The sequence below is a fragment of the Crocuta crocuta genome, unplaced genomic scaffold, assembly GCF_008692635.1.
Source record: "Crocuta crocuta isolate KB4526 unplaced genomic scaffold, BGI_CrCroc_1.0 scaffold159, whole genome shotgun sequence".
Taxonomy (NCBI): Eukaryota; Metazoa; Chordata; class Mammalia; order Carnivora; family Hyaenidae; genus Crocuta; species Crocuta crocuta.
Window position 1 is genome coordinate 2,730,602 of NW_027533263.1, and position 7,892 is coordinate 2,738,493.

Below are 7,892 nucleotides of genomic sequence, written 5' to 3' on the forward strand. Positions count from 1 at the left end.
CCAAACCTGAGTGGTATTTAGAAAGTAATAACTAATAATTGAACTCTATGAAGTGCTTACTATTTGGCAAACGCTTTACTTAGCTTTTGTATGTATTATTACCGCTTATTCCTCATCTTTGAGGTAGGGTTCATTACTATTAAGGCCCAAAGAATTTAGGTTTCTTGTCTTAGGTCATAACAGTCTAGGTTAGAGCTAGTATTCTAACCCCCCCAGGCAATTTGACTTCAAGAATCTAAATTTTTAAATCTATGTTAGCTGATGATTTATGAGATGATAACAATGGAGAGATAGGAGTAAAAGGGTAATACCAATTTTAACCTTTTAAAACATGACTTTAAAAATTATCCATCGAGGAGTGCCTGGGTGGCCCAGATAGTTAAGCGTTCGACTTATATGTATATATATCCATCAACCTCATACCCATGTACAAAAGTGACTTAAAATGGATCAAAGGCCTAAATGGAAGAGATAAAACTAAAAGCTCTAGATGAGAACATAGGCATAAATGTAGGGTTTGATTAGGCGATGGTTTGTTAGATATGACAGCAAAAGCACAAGCAACAAAAGAAAAAGATAAATTGGATTTTATAAAAATTGAAAACTTTTGTGCTTTAAAGGACACACAAAAAAATGAAAATACAACCGACAAAGAAAGTTATTTACAAATCATGCCATTTGAAAAATCACTTGCATCTAGAATATATAAAGAACTCTTGTGGCTCAGTAATAAAAAGATAACCCAGTTTTAAAATGGGCAAAGGATTGGGGAACCTGGGTGGCTCAGTCGGTTGGCCATCCAACTTCACCTCAGGTCATGATCTTGTGGTTTGTGAGTTCGAGCCCCACATTGGACTCTGTGCTGACAACCTGAAACCTGCTTCAGATTCTCTCTCTCTCTCTCTCTCTCTCTCTCTCTCTCTCTCTCTCTCTCTCTCTCTCTCCCCCCCCCTCCCTCTCTCCCTCTTTCCCTTTCCCGCTCACACTCTGTCTTTCTCTCTCAAAAATAAAGAGTTTTAAAAAAATTTTTAATGGGCAAAGGGGCAAAATAGGGAATTCTCCAAAGAAGTTACACAAATAGCCACTATGCACATGAAAAAGATGCTATCATTCTTGACCATAGGGAAATGCCAATGAAGTTAAAAATTCCAATGAGGTGCTACTTTATACTCACAAGGATGACTAAAATTAAAAAGGCAGCTAAGTGTTAGGATATGGAGACATTAGAACATTTATATATTGCTGATAGTAATATAAAGTAGTGCAGCCACTTTGGAAAATAGTCTGGCAGTTTCTCAAAAGGCTAAACATAGGGTTACCATATGACTCAGCACTTCCTCTCCAAGGTATGTACCCAAGAGAATTGAAAATCTATGTTCACATAAAAACTTGTATACAAATGTTCATAGAAGCGTAGTTCACAAAATTTGGAAACAACCCAGATGTTCATCAACCAGTGAGTGGATAAATAACATGTAGTATATCCATATAATGGAATATTATTCAGTCACAAAAAGGGAGTACTGATATGTGCCACGACGTGGAGGAACCTTGAAAACATTCTGAAAGAAGTGAAACACAAGTGAAAGAAGCCAAATACAAAAGGACACATACATACTATATGATTCCACTTAAATCTCCAGAATAGGCAAACCTGTAGAGACAGATTATAGATTTGTGGTTGCAAATTGCTGGGAGAGTTGGGGAGAAATGGAGTGACTTCAAATGGGTGAAGGATTTTTTTTTTTTTAGTGTGCTACTAGACTTAATTGTAATGGTTGTACAACTCTGTTCAGTAACATTAAAAAAAGCAAAAGTTGTATACTTTAATTGGGTGAATGGTGTGGTATTACCAATTTCACTAAGCTCTTATAAAAAATATCTGTATCTACTAACATTAAAAACAAATACATAAAATACAAATTTAATGGTCTGGAAAAAATAGATTAGGTGGTAAAAAGTAAACTGGGAGGGCATGTAACAATATAGAGAATGAGTATGGGTGCTCTGAGGTCAGACTCTTTGGCTTAGATCTAGGTCTGCCACTTGCTAACAGTATGAAGTTTCTCAGGATCTTTGCATTATGATATTATCTATTATGTTGTCCTAAGGATTAAACGGGATAGAATATTATAAAACACTTAATATAATTCTTGGCACCTGAGAAGTGCTCAGTGAATTTTAGGTCATTTGAGATAGAATCTAATATAAAAAAAGTAAACCAGTTGGGTTTTTCACCAGACTCTTCTGCCAGTTTAATGTTGAACTTATTTTTTAAAGCTTTTATTTTATTTTTTAAAATTTGGGCTATATTTTATTTTCATTATTATTTTTTTTTTTTAAAGCAATCTCTTTGCCTAACATGGGACTCAAACTCACAGCCTTAAGATCAAGGGTCACATGCTCTACTGACTGAGCCAGCCAGGTGCCCCAATTTTTTATCCTTGAAAGTATTTGTATAAGGAGTGGCTAAGTGGTTCAGTTTGTTAAGCATCCAACTCTTTGATTTTGGCTCAGATCATGAGGTTGAGCCCTGCATCAGGCTCTGTGCTGAAAGTGTGGAGCCTGCTTGGGATTTTCTCTCCGTATCTCTCTGCCCCTTCCCCAATCACATAAGACGCATACACTCTCTCTCAAAATAAACATTTTTTTAAAAAGGCTTTCCAGAAGCAGATCATTAAAAAAAGTGTTTATATACTTATCACAGAAATTTTAGAAAAAAAAAAAAATAGAAAAATATTTTAGGGGCACCTGAGTAACTCAGTTGGTTAAGGGTCTAACTCCTGATTTTGTCTCAGGTCATGATCTAACAATTTGTGAGATTGAACCCCGCGTTGGGTTCTGTGTTGACAGCATGGAGCTTGCTTGGAATTCTCTTTCTCACCCTCTCTCTTTCCCTCTTTCTCTCTCAAAATAAATAAATAAATACATTTTTTTAAAAAATTGTATCTTAGTGGGGCACCTGGGTGGCTTAGTCGGTTAAGCGTCCGACTTTCGCTTAGGTCATGATCTCGCGGTTCGTGNTTCTTTTTCTCTGTGTTCCTTTTTGAGATCACACCATATTTTATTCTTTGTATTTTTTTTTATATTTAACATGGAAAAATGTTTGTTATTACAACTGCTTCAGGAACCTTTTTAATATTCAGGTTCTGTAGAGCATTCCCCAAATATTTGCCATTTAGTTGGGTCCAGTGTCTGTGGTCAAAGCTTTTTCTATATTTTTCCTTTTCCTTTTCCATTATTTGGTTAGGAAATTTGAATATTTTAGGGGAGGGATCTTTGATTTTTCTCTTTTTGGAGGAGGAGGTACAAGTGGAGGAGGGGCAAAGGGAGAGAGAGAGAATCTTAAGCAGGCTCCATGCTCAGTGTGAAGCCCAACACAGGGCTTGATCTCAGGACTTGATGTGAAATCATGACCTGAGCTGAAATGAGGACTTAGATGCTTAACCAACTGAGCCACACAAGGGTTCCTCTTTGATTTTTCTCTTGATAGGCTTTCCAAATTATTAAAATGTTTTCTTTGTGTTTCATGATATGTAGATTACTTTTAGTAGGGAAATTCCTTTAATATTCCTTAACAGTCAGGGGGACAGTATTGCTCGTCTGCTAGTAGTATAGTCTACAACCACTAGTTAACAAAAGATCTTTTTCTTGGGCTTACTATGGATTTATTACAATTAGAAAAAAATTCTCACATACTTTTTTGAATGGTTCTTTTCCTGGAAATTCAGGGGTGAATTATTTGTTGTGAAGAATAAATACTGCCAAGTTTCTTAGAATCTTTAACATGTCCCTGGTTTCGAAAATTGACAAAGCCTTCAGATGCTTATAATTTTTAAGGAGTATTTCAGGAAATACTGTCATTAGAAAATATATCCAACACATTTCAGAATTGTTTGGGGATTAGAATTAGATGTTAGTAACAGAAGAGTGGGAGGTGCCAGCATCTTCACAGCTACATAAACTAATTTAGAGGTGAGAATGAAAAATCATGCAGGTGTTTTCTGGTTGTTATAGCTTCAAGCAAGAAAGCCTTCCCGTAGGATTTTCTTATTTCTTCATATGAGCTGGGAACACTGTAGTTTTGTAGCAACCTAGGCAGGTTTGAGAGCAAAGGGGTAGTGAAGAAGAAAAGAAAAAAACTAGGGTGCCTAGGTAGCTCAGTCGGTTAAGTGTCCGAATTTATCTCAACTTGTGGTCTCACAGTCTTGTGTTCAAGCCCCGCATTAGACTCTACTGTCAGCACAGAGCTCACTTCAGAAACTGTCTCCCCCCCCGCCGCTCCTCCCCTTCTCTCTCTTTGCTTCTTTCTCAAAAATAAACATTAAAAAAAAGAGAGAAAAGGAAAAAACCTATTTCCATCTGAGGAATGAAGGGCATTGCACTTTAAAAATAAAATTGCTGCTCTGCCTTGGAATCTTGGTATGGCAGACTAGGACATGGTTGGTATTCTTAAATTCTTAAAGATTTTACCACTTAGAAATCAAAAGAATAGGTACTTCTGTTGCGTCCTTTACTAGAGAGTATAGCTGCAGCTTAGAAGAGCTAAGAGGTGGATACCAGATGAGAATGTAGAACTACAGTTATGTTGACAGAACAGGAGGCATCAAGGGCACCTGGAGGCTCCAAATCAAAAGCCCTTAAGATAGGAAAGCTTTTTTTCTGATGTATTCTATTTTTTTTTTCCATTCTAAACATCATTTTTCCCATCCCTTTTGTTATATTAGGCTCATATTTGTTATATTAGGCTTTTATTTGTTGTGGCACATATTTCTCTCATAGATCTCTGTTGAGTCACTGAACAGATCTTTATCTTCTGGTTTTTTTTCCTTTAAGTTTAACTCTATTTTTCTTTTCCTTATTCATCTACTGCTTCAGTGGGTATTCTCCACATTTTTCCTCACTCTATGTTGTACACAGTCTTATCCCCACACTTTGAAACAGATATTTAAGTTGTAATGTAGATTCATCTTAGAAGATTCAGTATTGGCCAAACCTCTTGATGGACTTGGCAGACTCTCAGTTTTTAGGAAGAATTTGATCTTTAAATGGTAATGTATATAGATGTATGAAGAATGAAAATGGAAAAATTAAGCTTTAACATAGCAATTTATCTCCTTAAAACCCTTAATTGATTAGAAAATACTCTGATTTGAAGAAGAAACAAAAGTTGAGAAAATAGAGGAGATCTTTGTTCTTGACGTTTCCAAAGGACAGCTCTTAGGAGAGAGAGATTTTACCTTAGTACAGTGAAGAAATTTTAATCTCTCAGAGCTGTCTGAAGATGACCTCTCAGTTATGATAACCCACTTACACTTGCATATACTGACTTATATTTAGAAACACAAATTTTGTTACTGAAATCTATAGATACGGGAAAAATAAATTATATGCACATGCACATAAAATTCCTTAAGAGTCCTTGAAATTTGAAGCGTGAAAATTTAAATATATAATTTTTTTAAATTTTTAGATATTTTAGAGTATAGTTTATGTAAGGGATGTGTGTTTAATGAAGAAAATCCCCAACAACTTGAGTGGATTATTTTTCTTTGAATCCTATAACTAGTTAAATTAATTATAGTTGAATCTTTGTTTCATTTACCTAAAATGCTGTGTTGACCTTAGGGAAGTGGCAGTTTTCTGTTCCTTCTTTTCTTTCCTTTGCTTTAAATAGACTAAACTGTTGATAAATAGTTGCTGCTATTTAGATTATATTTGAGAAAAACTTCTTACCAGATGTGTAGGATATGACTTCTTAGCTACCTTGAAAAACAGTAACCAGATGTACTGTTATTTATTACACTGGCAAGTTTCTGTATATGTGCATTTCCCAACATAACAGCCAGGAAACTTAAGCTTTCTGTTCTTAATATATTTATGGTTATAAAATCCGAGGTCAGCATTTTGTAACAGCCTTGTCAGAACATCCTCCTCTTCTAATCTCCTTCATTTCTTTTTTTTTTTTTTTTGTGATCCGTGTCAATTATTTTAATCTCCTTCATTTCTATAACTTAACCGTTATAAACCAAATGCATATCTGAAAGCAGCCTGAAAATGGCATCCAGTGCAATCTGTTGTTTTGTGACGTTTAGAAGAGAAAATTAAGCTCAGAGTTGAATTTGTTACATATATACTAACTCCTGAGATTCTTCTTAGTCTGTACCAGTTCTCTGCCATTGTTTCCCGACAGGGTGAGTCCATCCATAAGCAGGATGAGTGTATGACAGAAATGTTCTGTTATGTTCTCAATGCCATGCTCGTGAGCTATAGACTTCTTTTAACCCCTAACTGCTTTAGTCTGAGTCTGTTTTTCTTGTCACCTCACTATTTCTTTTCTTACATTAGATCAGGGACCCATTCTTATGTAACCTAAAATTTAACTTTCTTACAACTCCCATCACCAAATATTAGCCACATTGGGGTTAGAACTTCAGCATATCAAATTTGAAAGGAGACACAGACATTCACTTTATAGTACAAGCCTTGTTGAATAAGCATCATGTCTGTTCTAGGCTCTCTTTTGAGCATTGGCAATAAGGAGATGCATAAGTGGCAGCACTTCGTCATTGCTTAGTTACTGTTGGGCCCCAGAATTTTACTTTCTTCACATGGAACATGGGAACCACTGCAGCGCACATCAGAGAATGGTTTTGAAAATGAAGTGAGAGGGCATGTGGTATCTGGCCTACCTTGGATGGATGCTCAGTAAACAACAGCTACAATTTTTATTTTGTGCTTTCTCTATTATGTGTTTTATTATTAAAATAATTTCTTGCATTTTCACAATATTTTTCAGGTATCGTTTTCTTCTAATACTGTCTTCTCATTTCCCCCCTTTAATTCCTCTGTTCCCCAGTCTTCTCATGCCCTCAAGATTCTCATATTGTCTATTCCCTTTTCACTTCCATCTTTTCTTCCTGTCCACTCCAGATTGATGCTCCCCTTCGGCTTTTTTCTCACCAATTTTCCAAGGATGGAAATTTGCCTTTTCCAAGGATTGTTGATATATAATGCTTGTTTCTAAAAAATCTTAATTATAAAGGTGAGCAGGAATAAAAGAGGAGAAATAACAGGTTTAACACTAAGTTCTATATCACACAACAGGGTTATATCCATTGAATGGAAACTAGTGATGATTTGGAGGCCCTGTTACCTTTGTCTTCTTGTCCACATTCCCCTGAAAGAGAGGTTTTTCAGTGAAACCCCTCTAAATGAAGGATGGACTAATCACATTTCTTTACTAGACCACAGAGCAATATACAAGATGATCTTCTGGCACACTGCTGCCGTTAACTTTAGCAGATACCTCTACAATTCTTGTTCATGTTTTACTTTGAGTATCTTATCAGGAAACCATGCAATATCCTTTAATTATATAATCATCTGTTTCTTTTCAAAAGTAATAATGTGCAAGTGGAAAAAGGAGAATATGAATTATATCATTTTCTTTACTTAACAAAACATAGTAAAATCATTATGGTGAAAGTATAAATTAAATTTCATAGGGAAGTTATTCTCATTTCTACAATCTCGCTATTATATATTGACTTTGGAACTGATTTTGTTTTTCCAACCAAAATATGTACATATTTTTTGATGAATTGCCTTTTAAAAATTCCTTTCCTTGAGTATAGATAACTGTGGCACTAGGGGACTTTTCAAGTTATGTTCTAAAATCTGAACTCTGGGAATGCCTGGGTGGCTCAGTCAGTTAAACTTCTGACTTCGGCTCAAGTCATGATCCTTTGGTTTGTGAGTTTGAGCCCCACCACGTTGGGCTCTATGCTGACAGATCAGAGCCTGGAGCCTGTTTCGGATTCTGTGTCTCCCTCTCTCTTCGCCCCCCCCACCCCCCGCCCCAACTCTCTCTCTGTGTGTGTGTCTCTCTC

General features: G+C 35.9%; 1 protein-coding gene across 1 annotated transcript in view; it reads left to right on the forward strand.

The window, feature by feature from the left end:
* FAM117B (family with sequence similarity 117 member B) overlaps positions 1-7,892 on the forward strand; it is a 78,272-nt gene that overhangs the window by 56,087 nt on the left and 14,293 nt on the right. The window lies entirely within an intron of this gene.